The following is a 15,788-nucleotide window of genomic DNA, read 5'->3' as shown; positions in this document are numbered from 1 at the left end:
CAGGCAACTTTTATCAAAATGTAACAAGATGATCTTGACCCTTGACTCTTAAGTAAGTGTTCAAAATGGTTCTTGTACACCCCATTTGCACAAAGGAGGTAAGAAGTCTACTGAAGTCTTTTGTGGCTTTTGGACCCTGCTAGTTTGTTTAGCAATGTAGAGGTCTGGGAGGTCATCTCTGAACAGTGGCGTATCTGTAGTGTCTCACTATGTCTTCATAATGCTCCCATGTGACTGGGAAATGGAGAGTACACAGACATATTAAAATGAAATCTTCTGCTGTATGAATTTGGGGCTATGCCCAGTAGAGTGGGCACTCATCAGAAGTAACATTTGGACATTTTTTTCAGCTATGCAGGAAGAACCATTTGGCTGTCACCCTCACTCCTGGATGTGTTTATATATGCATCCCATCCCCTGAGGTGTTGAGTCTCCAGGGGAAAACTTTCCGTGTGGTCACTGCAGTAGCTATGTGTGGGTCTCTTCGCTTGCCTTCTGTACATGGACAACACAGGTGATGTTTTCTGTAACTGGGTATATGATCCCTGAAGGTCAAGTTGTGTCTCTTTCCCTCAGAGTACCCAGGCTCCTCACATTCTCTGTGCTCACTTACCCCATTCTTGAAGCTCTTTAACATCTCCTCCTTAGTCATTGAGTGACCTTGCAGTTCTCATGAGAATACCCCTGACTGGATGTTTCCATTCTTAGTCCCATTGTAGGAAGGAGAACAAAGCCTGAAGATGTCATGCTGTTCACCAGTTCAGGCAGTGCAGGAGAAGAGCCTGCAACTAACACCAGAACCTCTGAGTGCTAGGACCCTGACACTTTCCACAGGGTTTCTAGGATGCCTCTAGGTAGGCAGTGTGGCACAAGTTAACTCTTTCCAAATAGCCTGACTGACATAGTGGAGAGACAGCCCACAAATCCCTGTCTCCATCTCCTTCAGCTCTTGCAGGTCTCCTTGGCTAACACCTCAGAGAGATTCTGATTCTTCTGACAGGAGAGCTCCAACAAAAAGCTCAGAATTCAGGTTAGAGGGACAAGTATAGCCATGAGGGTTTTCATATGTATTGGTGGAGTGCTAGGATGTCTGCTAGGTACAAAGACTGCTGGGAGAGAGCTGGGAACTCATCTTTTGCAAGAAAGCCACTCTCCTCTCAACTTACACAAGCTCCTTCATTTTTTCTCCATATTCAGCCTCTTGACACTGAACAGATTGTTCAAGATGATGAGCCCAGGCTTAGAAGATGGACTCCAGCCAAGAAGCCTGGCCACTGTAAGGATCAGCCACATCTTTAGGAAATGCATGGAAAACATCTATGCATCCCAGCGTGCATAGATGGAGAAAAGTGCAAAGACCAGAGTTTCATGAGGCATTCCAGGATACAGAGAGCCTGACAGACTCAGGTCAGAGGTTACCTCTGCATCCTAGGAGAGGAAGAAGGCCCCACTCCACAGAAGAAGCCTGTTGCTGATGCTGTTGCAACTAGAACTATGAATGTGAGACTTGTGTCTCTGTGGACTCTGGGTTTGGGCATCTTGTGCCCAGGTGTCCACAGTTGTCCTCTCATACCTCATTTGGTAGAACTTTGTAAGTCTTAACATTGAGCGTGTCATGTGCATGATGGTATCCCATGAGATACATAGGCTAAGAAAGATTTATATCCCTTCAAGGGGATGGAACTAAACTTTACTAACAGTTGACATTAAAAGTGCTGTTCTGTACTTTGTGGTCATTGACCCTTTTCACTGTAATTGTCAGCTTGCCCACCTGGAAGAGCAGGCCTGACTCTGTATGGAGAATTCAGGTCAGGAATGTCACCAGGGACAGAGGAGTCAATGCTTGCCCTATGAAGGTACCGTACCTGATATCTTGTACTCTGACAGATCAAAGACAGGATGGATAGTTTGCCAATACATAAAGCATAGGCACAGGGCTGGCATAGAAGAATTAACTTGAAGGTACAGCACGTTAGAGAGTAAGGGAGGGCTGAGAATCAGAGGAAGTGTAGGACACACACTGAGATCATGTGACAGGTAGCATGAGCTATGTGGCTGTGACAGCTGGATAAATGTGATTTCTTGCTCTGACTGAAGCAGATCCATGGCAGGGCCTGCCTGAGCCCTCCATTGCTACCTTTGTTTCCAGCTGCTTCTCTCTTGCAAGTCACAAGCTGTATGAAACACTACTCTTGGCTGCCAACATCACATGGGCTTTCTTTACATTATAGGAAGGGTATACAAGAATCTATCCTCCTCTTACCTAAGAGCTAGACTAGGGACAGGAGAACATCAGATCCCTAGAGCCAGTTCTGACTATTCCCATATTGTATCGGGGAAATAATTCAACATCCGAGTTCCTGCAATTAGAAGTCAAATTATACCTGTCAGTCCAAAGTATTACCAAGGATGATACTCTGGGAGTCATCTAAACTGGTCCTCTCCCTCAGCTCTTCCTTGTAAGGAGCCACAGTTAGTGGTGATAGCATCCGCCATTACAAGATGGAGCTGGCATCCTGCTCCCACAAGTAAACAACTAACTGCACAGGTGCAAAGAGGCGAAAGCGTGCCAAGCCACTGCCAATCCCGGGGCGTAATAAGGGGTGATGAGTGAACAGCCAATCAGAAGTGAACACGCCACTCTAGGGTGTATATAAGCAGTGCCTCATCCAGGCTCGGGGTCTTCTGCTTTACCTGGTACGAGAATAAAGCCTCGTTGTGGTAACTACCCTAACACTGCCTCACATGTATCTTTTGAGGGTGAAGGGGACTTAGGAGGTGCGTGGAATACTTCCTGCTGGCTATTTCTTGGTCAGTCAGTTTCTCTGTGCTGTTGAAGAGCAGCAAAGGGCTTAGCAAGGACCTCAAAGTCACGCTAAGACTCTACCCTGCCCTGCTGCTCACACAGTGAGAGGCATTTAACATTTATTTGAGACCTTCTCAAGAGTACACACTTGGGCCCCACCACAAAGGAAGGTAGATTAAAGGTGACATGGGCTCAGGAGATTTGACACTGACTCAACAGTCCTTTTATAGTGAATATTTTACACACTACACTGGATCCCAAGGACCAGAGTCAGAGCCAGAGTGGCAGAATGTGTTGTGCAATTAATAGCCAGTGGCATCCTCAGTGGCAAGCCAAGCAGCTCTGGGGAAACCTCAAACCCAGACTGCTGGTCAGGGCCCAGATCCAGCAAGAAAAACTTCCAAAGAGAAAACTGTTCCCAACAGTATTACAGCTCAATAACACAGCTGCTCTCAGATAATTCTTGGTGAAATAACTCATGCACATTTTTTCCTTGTGGATAGGAACCTTATACATATTATGGGGTGTGCTGGGATCTAGGGAGAGTTGCTTCTTGTTGTCCCTATCTGAGGTATAAGAGGTGCATGGGGGAGGTGAGATGTTTTCCCTAAGTGACATGGTCCATTTACTGGTATGTTGTCCTCACGAATTCTAAGACTGGTAGACCTTGGCCTAAATTGGTACTCTTCTCAATCACGAGAATACCTAAGGTTTTTGTTAACAGACTTCAACCTTAACATGTTTTCCGTCTGGTGACTGACTCTACTGTCCAAAAGAAAGCCACATAACAAAAACCAAGTCATCTAATTAATACTTGGGGTAGTGAACTGAAGAGATTGCCCTCAAAGGAAGAGACCCAAATGCAGGTACTTTGACAAGGGTTCAGCATCCTTATCATCCTGGAAATGGAATTAAAAGTGTTTGAGGTGACTGTTTCCTCACTCCTCCTCCACTATGACTGATATCTCCACATGACATTTCTCTCAACATGTGGCTGGGTGGTCTCAAGACAAGGTTTCTGTGTGTAGCCCAGGTATCCCAGAACTCCCTCCATAAGATGAGGCCAGTAATGAACTCAGAAGTCCACCTGCCTCTGCCTCCCAAGTGATGGAATGAAAGATGTGCAGCTCCACCACAGGGTTTCCTCATTGCATTTCTAACTGTTCAGCTACCAAATATAAAGAGTCTAGTGACCATTTGCAGCCACCATGGAACAGGGATGGCAGCAGAAAAGAGGTAAGCTCCTTGTTACCTGAGGGAACAAAGTTTTACATGGGCAGGAGGAATATATTTCAGACATTCTACACAGCAGTGTGATGGTCCTCAAGCAATCTCTCCTAAGATGAACAGCATAGAGACACAAAAGCCCTGGATGAGGGAGGTTGGTAGGGATCAGCCATGTTTGGAATCTTTCCAGAGTTAAATCTTAATGTCTTCATATTCTGTGCCCAGGCCCCAGTCTAATGGCCTCCCTAGTTGAGCAGACAAGAGGCAGCAGTTGACCTGGCCCATGATACATCTCCTGCACTGGAAAAGGTTACAGATAATGCCCTTGGGAAAGAATGTGAAGGTGACCTGAAGGTTTAGAAGTGCTCTGTCCCTTTCCTTAAATCTTTCCACAAATCTGAAACAGGAGACTGAACACGTGCCTGTCTCCTTTTTTTTTTTAAATAATGGAAACAAAATACACCAAATACTGAAACTTCTTTAAGGGCCTACACAGGTGGTGGCATCTAAGTGAGATGCAGTCAAGGCATGCAGGGGACACACCAGGCAAATGTTGTCATGGGTGCACTGTTCCTCCAACCACAACTGTGAGAGAGACCTTTCAGAGTCCAATGCTCAGTGCACAGCTCCATGCCTCTGAGAATGTGATACCACTGTCTGAGGGAGGACAGCCCTGGCTGAATGAATGGCACAGCTATCACTTCTGCTCTATGGGAGGCCATACCCAAACACAAAACTAGGACATTCATGGTGACCTCAGAGGATTGAAGAAAGAAAGGACAGGGTGAAGATACAGTCAGCTTCAAGGACATGTATCCTGTGATTATGAAATTGATGTTGGCAGCTTGGTATTCCTTAGTGAAACTAAAATTCTGATTAGATAGGCCCTCCTCACATGTCTAGAACTGCTGTTCTCCCCATCCCATGCAAGGGTCTTGAAAGCTCAGCCTTCATTGGGATAGAGGCTGACATCAGGCCCTGAAGAAATCTGTACCTCATAAGGATCCATAGGACAGTTGATGCTGGTGGTGTCCTAGGTCTGCTGTGCCTATAGGAGGAGGGAGGAATACCTCAAGGAATGATGGGAATGTGGGCTTTGTCTAATTGGCTTCTGCCTCCAAAGAACAACCTGGTGAGGATCTGTCACCTCTGATGAGACAGGTGCCCCATCATGAGTTCCACTGTAGGCTTCTCCCTCAGGACGACAGTTAAACCTCAATAAAGATACTCTCCACTTTGGAAGAAGAGAGATGGAAAGGCTTTCCACATCCTCCTAGGCTTCTCCTGCACCTTTTGAAACATTCTTCCAATAAATGGGAGAGGACAGTGTCCCTGAAGGAAGAAGGCACTGAGTTGCGATGGGATCTCGAGTTCATCAAATGTTCAACACAACATTTATTCACTCACTCACTCATTCATTCATTCATTCTCTATCACTCATCCATTCCTCCCTCTCTCAATGAAGAAAACATGAACCCAGGTTCTTCTGCCCATAAACCTGGTCTCCAAAGTCACACATTTTGTTGTTCTGACTTTTATAGCAGGATGTTTTTGGATTCAGGTCTTTAGGCTCAATTCCTTATTTCATGGCAGTAACAGAAACTTTGCCAGACTGCTGCCTCCCTCCCAGAGTACTCAGCCTGTACTGCAGTATACTCAACTATTCTGTACTTTTGTGGTTATGGGTTTTTCCTTTGCTTGAAATCCCCATTCTGCAGCTGTGCATTGTTTCTCCTTATCAACTCCAACATCCAGATGATCCTGTGAGCTATAGACTTTATAAATCCACTGGAGTCCTAGTGCTCTCTAGAAACACCCTGGAGGTATTCTAAGTGATCTTCATATATAACTGGGAACCCAAGTGTTTGCAAAAGTCTTGCTGGCCTCAGCACAGCAGTCCAGGCTTGTCCTGCAGATTACCTTCTCTAGACATGAGGAGTCTGCAGGATTCCAACAAAGGAAGAATGGTAGGGTCTCCTTGTGTACACATAGAAAGATACTCAGGTCAAAGTTTCCACTGTACTTGGGGCATGAGCACAATAGTAGTGTGGTCAGTTCCTAGAAATGCTTTTAATGGGTCCAGGTTGAGCCCCCATAGAGGATTACATAGACAAACTTCAGGAAGAAGGGCTGGGTTACAGACTGAAGATAAGGGGAGGAACCCTGCACTGAAATGCTGTTTGCCAGCACTTGAGTGACTAGTGGGAGGGAGGATGACATGGGGTGGATGTGTGTTTAGTGCTGAGCTGGGCATGTGGACCTTTACATTCTAATATGGACACAGATACTTGGAAACATACCTTGGCTGTTATGTTAAGAGAAGTGTTCTCCATAAAGAACTTATGGATATATGTACTACAGCTTCCAATGGAGACCAAGCAAGCATTTTGATGGGCAATTTACAAATTAAGGAGTGCAGGTTCCATTACCCAGCTTGATGGAGGTCACACAACAAATGAGCTTTCTGGGTCTCTTAATTCTGCAGCCTGCTATCCCCTTTGATTACCTGAATCAATTATTCCTCCCATTGTATCCCCCAGCCCCCCCTTTTTATTGCATATGTTTTTATTTGCATTTCAAATGCTTTCCTCTTTCCAGGTCTCCCCTCTCCATCCCCTCTCCCAGTCTCTAAGAGGGTACTCTCATACCCACCTACCAACTCACTCCCTTCTTTCTGCCCTGGAATTCCCCTACACTAGGGCATTGAACACCCTCAGGCCCAAGGGCCGCTCCTCCCACTGATGTCCAACAAGGCCTTCCTCTGGCATATATTCAGCAAGAGCCATGGGTTCCCACCCCATGTGTACTCTTTGGTTGGTGGTCCAGTCCCCGATAGCTCCAGGGCATCTTGCCATTTGACAATATTGCTCCTCAATGGGGCTACAAACCCCTTCAACTCCTTCAGTCCCTTCTCCAACTCCTTCCCGTCACACTCAGTCCAATGGTTGGCTGTGAGCATCTGCCTCTGTATTTGTTAGACTGTGGCAGAACTTCTCAGGAGACATACATATCAGGCTCCCATCAGCAAGGATTTTCCAGCATCCACAATAGTGTCAGGGTTCGGTGACTGTATATGAGATGGATTCCCAGATGGGGCAGTCTCCAGATGGCCTTTCCTTCAGTCTCTCCTCCACCCTTGGTCTCCATATTCCCTCCTGTGAGTATTTGGTTTCCCCTTCTAAGAAGCACTGAAGCATCCACACTTTGGTCTTCCTTCTTCTTGGTTATATATGGACTGTGGATTGAATCTTGTGTATTCTGACCTTTTGGGCTAATATCCACTTATTGGTGAGTGCATACCATGTGTGTTCTCTTGTGACTGAGTCATCTCACTCAGGATGATATTTTCAAGTTCCATCCATTTGCCTGTGAATTTCATAAAGTCATTGTTATTAATAGCAGAGTAGTATTCCATTGTGTAAATGGAATGTTGTGCATCCAGTCATCTGTTGAGGGACATCTGGGTTCTTTCCAGCTTCTGGCTATTATAAATATGGCTCCTATGAACATAGTAAAGGATGAGTCCTTATTAAATGTTGAGGAATCTTCTGGGTATATGCCCTGGAGGGGTATACCTGTGTGTGTCCTCAGGTAAGTCTATGACCAATTTTCTGAGGAACTGCCAGACTGATTTCCAGAGTGATTGTTTCTGCTTGCAATCTCACAAGCAATGAAGAAGTGTTCCTCTTTCTCCACATACTTGCCAACATCTGCTGTCACCTGAGTTTTTGTTCTTAGTCATTCTGGCTGATGTGAGGTGGAATTTCAGGGTTGTTTTAATTTGCATTTCCCTCATGACTAAGAATGTTAAACATTTCTTTATGTTCTTCTTGGCCATTAAAGGTCCCTCACTTAAGAATTCTCTGTTTAGAGTAATCAGCCCTTAATAATTCTGCAGCACTAAGGTCTGTCAGATGATTCTGGGCCAGAAGGCTGAAGAACAGATGCTCCAATGTTTTGTAGTATAGGGAGTGTACAGGTGTTCAGAGGTCCTATAAATTGGCTAAGTTTTAGAAGCTATGTTTTGTGCTTCCCACAATTTTAGTTAACTCAGTCATTCTGGATTTCTGATGGGGTCGAAAACTTACAGTCTCATAGCCAATCCTGGTTATTTACCTTGAGAGAAAAGATTTGAGTGGATGGTTTTCAGCTGACATTCATTCTAAAGCCAAGGAAAAAGCCAGGTTCAGAACTAAGTGTTTTAGTTAGGAGAGATGACAGAGGTTTTGTTAGTCAACAAAATGATAGACTAGGTATTAGGACTATCTTGTACCTCACTGGTAAAATTTGGCATAATTATGCTCTAATTGTATTTTGAGAGAAAAGTTTTATTTTAACAGGAAGGGTGATATGTACGAGGAGCTAAGGTGGGAGGAGTACTGAGAGGAAGAGAAGGAGTAAGGAGAGGAAGAGAAGGAGAGGAGAATCTAGGTGATGAGAGAGAGACAGAGAGAGAAAGAGGGGGAAGACAGGGAGGCAGATGTTCCCGTGTCTCCACCATCAAAGGTAGGTGATATATCTAGGTTGGGTAGTGGGTTACACTTCTGATTGAGCATTACCAAACTTATAAACCCTTTGATTAACATTTTTTAAAAAGTGTATAAATGCAAAAAGGAAAGAAGGGCATGGGATAGGTGTTTTCTAAGGGGGGAATGGGGAAGGGGGTGGCATCTGAAATGTAAATCAAATATCCAATTAAAAATAAATAAATATAGAAAGAATCTATAAAAAATCTATCTAAATATCTAAAAAATCTCTGTTTATCTCTATTCTCAATTTTTTAATAGGGTTATTTGGTTCTCTTGAGTCTAACTCCTTGAGTTTGTTGTAAATATTGTCAGAGGATATTAGCCCTCTATCAGATGTAGGATTGTAAAGATTTTTTCCCAATCTGCCATATAGTAAAAATGGCCATCTTGCCAAAAGAAATTTACAGATTCAATGCAATCCCCATCAAAATTCCAACTCACTTTTTCATAGAGTTAGAAGGAGCAATTCTCAAATTCATTTGGAATAACAAATACCCAAGATAGCGAAAAACTATTCTCAATAATAAACTTCTGGTGGAATCACCATCCCTGACATCAATCTGTAGTACATAGCAATAGTGATTAAAAACTTCATTGGTATTGGTACAGAAAAAGGAAAAGATAAATGGGATAGAACTAAAGTTCTGAAGTTGTACTCTACAAATCCCTGAGTTGTATGGGATGAAAAGTTTAATGAACTGCATGGTATTGGTACAGAGACAGGCAAGAAGATCAATTGAATAGGATTGAAGACCCAGAAATGAGCCCACACACCTGTGGTCACTTGATATTTGACAAAGAAGCAAAACTATCCTGTGGGCAAAAGGACAGCATTTTCAACAAATGGTGCTGAATGAACCTGTCTTAGGTCATTCTGACAAGAATGCCTTCCTTCCCCATCAGGGAATATGTGTTATTCAAAGCAATGCACTTCTGTCTTAGGTTGGTAAGGCTCTGTGCAGAATCTTACCCATCCTTGGCTTGCCAGCCTGTTAATTTAATGACTCTTTCTTGAGGTCCATTTTCAGGTTCAAGCCATATACTTTGGCTGCCAACATGTTGATATTGTTAAAGACAAGCATTAATATGATGGGCAGGAATAAAAGTATTCCAAGGACCAAAAGGGCTAGCATGATCAAGCTATATATGCCATTCTTGAAGCTTGACCAAAATAGAAATACTGACCTCAGGCCATGGGAAATTTTATTTGTAGTATCTACCACATCAACACTCAGCACAGCAGCATTCTTGAAATCCATAATCTCACTATATAAAGTTAAAACATCCAGAGATGTGTTAGAATTATGCCAAATACACTGCAAGTGTCTTGAAACATCTTCCTAATTGTAATGATTACCACTGTCAATTTTAGAACCCCAGTCATTACTGAACATATAATCATTTCTTGCTTACACTCTAAACAAAATTTTATAGGATCCAAATGCCATCGGTCGTTTTACTTTCCTTTATATCCTAATGCAATAATAATTTGCTTTTTATTCTCTCTAACTCTCTCCTTACTTTGGAGACCTGATTATATTATTTAGAGAAAAATTCTTTCTCTCTAAGATTTTTGATACCCAACTTCTTGGGATTTTTTTTATTGTTTTCAAATTGAATACATTTCCCTTTGAGAAGGTTGTGTCTTCTCAGTGTCACCACAGCACAGTGACAGTGTTCTTTCTGCCTTTTTGTATTGTTCAGGCTCCTGAGTCCAGCACACATCTGTGGCAGCTAGCTTCTATCTCTTTGCTTGGTCCAGCAGGTAGGCTGCCCTTGCCAGTTTTGGGATATAGCTTTTCTTTGCCCTGTATTTGTTGTCCATCCTGGGAAGGTAGATCAGAATCTCGGAGTGCATTGTTTCTGTCTAGGAGCCATTGCAGGCTTTTCCTACAGGCACATGCTGGGTTCTGAGAGACCCAGGCTGTTCATTTTCTCTGCTGCACCACGGAAGTGCATTATAGCTGCAGTATGAGAGAAACGTCTGCACCTCCTAGCTGTATTGATTCATGAGCCTGCAATTAGAGGAGAACCACCTGGTAAGTGCACTAGGGTCCAGGAGAAGAGCTCTTATTTTCTCCTCATCAGGGTATTTATTTATTTATTTATTTATTTATTTATTTATTTATTTTAGAGCTGCCATCTGCATTGCTCTCTGTGGATCACTACAGAATTGTCTTCCAACCAAGAGTTCTTAGCTCTAAGTCTGTATTCTAGCCTCACATTCAGTGTGCCATTGGTAACTACTGCCTTTTCTATCCAGCCTCGTTGTTTCCAGAATAACGACTCTCAGACTTAATAACTTATGAATATATGCCCAGTCCATAAGCATTGGCCTATTCCCAGACTAGCTCATAACTTTTACAACTTGTTTATTCTAGTCAATATCTGCCACATTTTGGTTGTCTGTCCTCAGTTTCATGAGTCAGACTTCCTCCGGTTTCAAGGTCAAACTCCAGCTCTTGACTCCTTCCCAAGATCCTCTCTCTCTCTCTCTCTCTCTCTCTCTCTCTCTCCTGGTGGTTCTCGCTCTATTTCCTGCCTCAGCCAATAGCACATCAGCTTTATATTGTCAGGTGATGGATCTACAGAGTACATAAGAGAGTCTGTCTACAAGGGAGTTTTGTCAAAGCCACATCCACAGGCTTCTGGTTTTGTGATCTGGAGGAGCAAAGTCAGAAAGAGCCATGGCTTGAGGAGCTCTTGGCCCTATCTAACCTGAACCTGTTATTCTTTGTTCTGTCCCAGAGTCTTGCTTCCAGTGTGCATTAAAGGGCCAAAATAGATGTGAAAGCCCAGTAGAAGGGGGATTCCTCTAAATTATTTTTGGCATAAAGATACTCATTTTTTGAGAAGCACTGAGGCGTCCTTGGACTCCCCTCCAGGCTCCTGTTATGACTCTTCCCTTCAGGGAGTCTTGTAACACCACAGAGTTGACTCCTTCAAGATGGGACAATGGGTTTTTTGTTCTTTCTTGGGATTCTGTGAGATGATTTGCCCTTAAGTCAATTTTCCAGAGACTATTGGGACACCTCCTAGAGAACTGCTTCAGCATCAGGACTGCTTCTAAGGAGTTCTCCAGTTATTCCTGATCCTTACTTGCTGAGACACTGCTCCATTTGTGGGACAGGATCTCATTGTGAACCAGAGGTCAAGCTCTTGCTTGTCTTTAACAATCTCATAAGGACTGGATGGGACTGAGGGACCCAATAAAAGACCCACTCTGTCCTGATCCACATCCCTGGTTCTGCTCATATTCTCCTCAGAGACAAGACCTGATCCCCCTCAAGCAATGGACGAGGGTGTTTCATTGTATCTCCCTTGCAAATGTATTCTTTATTCTCTTAGTGTAAATGTAGTCTCTCAGCTTACTGCCTCATTGTGGGAACTTAAAACTAGTACTAGAACCCTGAGCTTCATATGATCTTATCTTGGCCTAGAATGTTTTTTGCTTTGAGACTTACTATGGAATAAGCTCACCATTTCCTGGATCTTTCTGGTCTCTGTAAATCTTTCCCAGTAAAACTGCTTCCTTGTCTTCTTTCCTCTCTCTGCAGTGCTGTCTCTTAAGTAGCCTCCCCCCACTTTCTTCTCATGAGAGTGAAGCATATCCTCTTCTGTCAAATGTTTCTCTGATTCATCACGTTTCCTGCCACTCAATTAGACATAACTTTCAAACATGGTGCTACTTTCCACAATATTAACTTTGCCTTCATTGTTTGGGACTAAAGATGTTTACTAAGAGTGAGCCATACCACTACTAGGAACATGTTTCATCAGGAAACAACACCATTTCTTCGTTCAGAGTGTAATCAAATAGCTTACAAGAATTCTTGGACAGTGGGGAGCATTTTTCAGCTGATTGTTTTCCCAGTTTGCATTCTATGGCTGTGATCAATGCCATGGTCAAAGGATCTTAGGCAGCAAAGGGCTGAGATACTTTTCTTCTCCCAGTTCAAATCCTACACTGAGGAAAGTCAGGGTAAACAGTCAAGCAGAAACAGGCGCAGAATCATACAAGGAAGTTACTCTGGTACTTTTTCTCACTGGCTTCCTCAGCTTGCCTTCTAATAAGACCAAGAACCACTGTTTAGGGGTGGAGCTGCCCACAGTGGTCTATTGGGATCTCATCAAGGACCAAGAAAACTGTCCATGGACATGACCACAGGACAAAAAGTGGAGGTAATTTCTTAGTTGATTTTTTTCTCTTCTTGTGTCTCTTGTGTCAAGTCGACCAAAACTACCCAGTACTCTTGCCTTCTCTTGGTGTCTCTTTCCTTCTCACTCAGCAGACTCAGAAGAGGCCATGTTCCCTAAGAAGGTGGATAGGCCCACGATAGCCTTCTTCTCCTTGTGACCCACACTGCATCTCTCAACAGTTTCTTCCCTTGGCATGAGGTGGTTCTTAGCACTTCCTTGAGTGTCTTTGTTAGGGTTTCCATTGCTGTGAAGAGACACTATGACCAAAGCAATATTTTATTACCTTGTTGTGTACAATATTTTATTGGGAATGACTCTATGTTTGTGAGGATCCATGCACATCATCATGGTGTCAAGCATGGCAGAGTCCAGACAGGCACGGCACTGAGGCACTGAGTGTTCTGCATCATGTCCCAAAGGCAAATGGGAGACTGGCTTCCAGACAGCTAGGAGGAGGGCCTACAAGTCCATCCATACAGTGCCATATCTACTCCACCAAGGACATACCTCCAAGAGTGCTGCTCCATGTGCCAAGCATGTGTGAACCAACACATGCAGTTTCCCACCTCTTCCCTCTGTGTCCTGCTCTCTCCTCTTGTAGCCAGCATTTGTCTTGATCTGAAATGATCTTTCTGCACTTAGAGTTCTTCTCTTTATGGACATCGTGGCTCCCCAGAAATTAACCTTCTTTGTGCACTTTTAGAAGTGCTTAGGTGGAAACATCGGGGCATGTATCTGTGGGTGTTTCAGAGTGTTTGTCTAAGGTAGTTATGGCCCACCATGTATGTTTTCTGGAATATTTCCTCAAGCTGCATTTCAGATGGATCAAACTGAGAAGACAAGTATATTCTCAACCTTCAGCTGTCTGGGATTCCTGACCATGGACACAATGAAGTCAGTAGTTCCTTCCCCTAGCACCCTCCTCTTCCCACCATGAGATACTGTATCACCATCACATTTGAGCCAGGACAGAGCATCCTTTTGGTTACTTTCCTTTGTTATTTTCTCACAGCAAAAGACTAAGTCATATAAGTCGTTAAGTTCCCTATCAATGGTAGAGTCATTCCACTAGCCATATGTCTTTTCCACCTTCCAAGTTACGAAGCTACTACTAATTGCTTTGCAGAGAACCCAAGAAATTGACAATGCAAACCCTTCCACTGATTTATCTCCCCTTTTCAGCTGAATCTAAGGTAAATCAGCTCAGGGTCCTGACTTCAGCCTCATTTGAGGAGGGGACCTGTGAATGTACATCTCTAGATAGATTGCCCTACCAGCTACTGTGCTAACTGTGTGTGATGGTCTTTGCACCCTTGTCTTGCAGGTTCTAATCCCTAAAGTGGAGGAAGCTTGCCTACTCTAGACTACACACTAGATAGTGGTTTCCTCATTCTGCACTCAGATATCTAGGAGTCAGACCTTAAGTATAGATCATGATCATAACAGGGACAAGGACAGAATGCTAGGCAGATAGAAAACCTGAAAACACTGAACCCATCATTGATAAGCTATTGAATTGCAGCCATGAATGCAGTACTGAGTAGCAGTGAACCCTTCTTCAGCCATGGGACTCCTCAAGTGCTCATTAGTCCCCTATTAATCTCATGTGTGTCCTGGCAGTCACAGCCCTTTGAGAGGATGCAGAGGTCAGTAGATGTAAAAGGCTGAATCAGTGCTCCAGCTAAGTCAAAGCTTGTAATGGCACTGGGTCTCTGAAACTGCCCTGGAGGAACTTCAGGAAAAGGACCAGTAGACAGAGGTTGAATTCTCTTAAAGACTGAAGATCAAGGTGACAGGTTTGGATGTGTGTGTGCCTGTGTGCAAGTATATGTATATGTATACAGGTATCCATTTATGTATGTGTGATTTCTATGTGAGCCCACTCCATGGGGTCAAGGCATCTGGACTCAGGTGAAGATGGCAGAGGCACAAGAATACTGAGAGCATCCCAGAGCCCCTAACTTCCTGCAATGAAGACAATCAGAGCCTGGTTGGTTCCAACCTCAGAACCTGGACAAGTTCTCAGAAACAGTTTTCCCTACCTAGAAAAAACTCCATGCTCATGGAGTGCACTCACTAGAGGATAGCAACCAGGGTGAAGCTTTCACTCTGGGCATGCTGATGTCCCAGGTGCCATATACAAACACAGTCTTTGAGGGTCAGCTTCCAGTGCAAGGTGAAAGCAAGAAGAAAGGAATAAGACAGGAAGAGAAGGCCTCTGGTTCCTGTGCTCACCAATTTAGGGATTGTTCTCCCATGGGAACTGGGGCTGAGGTATCCTCAGAGCCTAGGTCTGGAAAGATGCCCTCAGCTCTCCCAGATGAGGGACCAACATCTGTGCACATGTGGAAGTTGATTCATTGACAATGCTCTTCATGTTTGTCTTGCTGTAGAAAACTACAAATTCTGTGTGTTTTCAAACAACAACAAGAATCAGATTTATTATTGATAGAAGTTTGCACATGCTCAACTCAGGCAGCAAGGTCTGCAGTGTGGGACACATGTCTGCCTCCCCTCTGGTCTCAATTTTAGGTCACTCTGCTCTGAACTCCAGTCAATTCTTTCATTTCTTAATGATCATTTGTGTAGTTCAGTGCCACTTTCCAGAACAGTGAGTGTCTTTTTTGTTGCTTTTCATTATTTTTTCATTTTTATTGGGTACTTTATTTACATTTCAGATGCAATCCCCTGTCCCCATTCTTCCCCCAAACTCAGAACCCCTATGCCATCCCCCCTCACCCTGCTTGTATGAGGATATGGCCCCACCCACCCTCCCACTCCCACCTCCCCACCCCTGATTTCCCCCACCCTGGGGAGTCCAGCCTTCACTGGACCAAGGACTTCCTCACCCACCTATGCCTGACACTGTCATCCTCCCCTACATATACAGCTGGAGCCATGGGTCCCTCCCTATGTGCTGATCCCAGGCTGGTGGTTTAGACCCTGGGAGCTCTGGTTGGTTGTTATTGTTGTTCTCCTCATGGGGCTGCAAACCCCTTTCAGCTCCTTCAGTCTTCTCTTTCACT

At 44.0% G+C, this 15,788-nt stretch overlaps 1 long non-coding RNA gene across 1 annotated transcript; it reads left to right on the top strand.

Moving 5' to 3' along the window:
• The first annotated feature begins 580 nt into the window (after positions 1-580).
• Positions 581-2,734, top strand: LOC143435339 (uncharacterized). The gene is made up of 3 exons (XR_013105556.1): positions 581-854; positions 947-1,030; positions 1,198-2,734. It is a non-coding gene; the product is annotated as an uncharacterized LOC143435339 (long non-coding RNA).
• The last annotated feature ends 13,054 nt before the right edge of the window (positions 2,735-15,788 follow it).

The sequence above is a fragment of the Arvicanthis niloticus genome, chromosome 21, assembly GCF_011762505.2.
Source record: "Arvicanthis niloticus isolate mArvNil1 chromosome 21, mArvNil1.pat.X, whole genome shotgun sequence".
Lineage (NCBI taxonomy): Eukaryota > Metazoa > Chordata > Mammalia > Rodentia > Muridae > Arvicanthis > Arvicanthis niloticus.
This window is presented reverse-complemented; position numbering and strand designations above follow the sequence as displayed.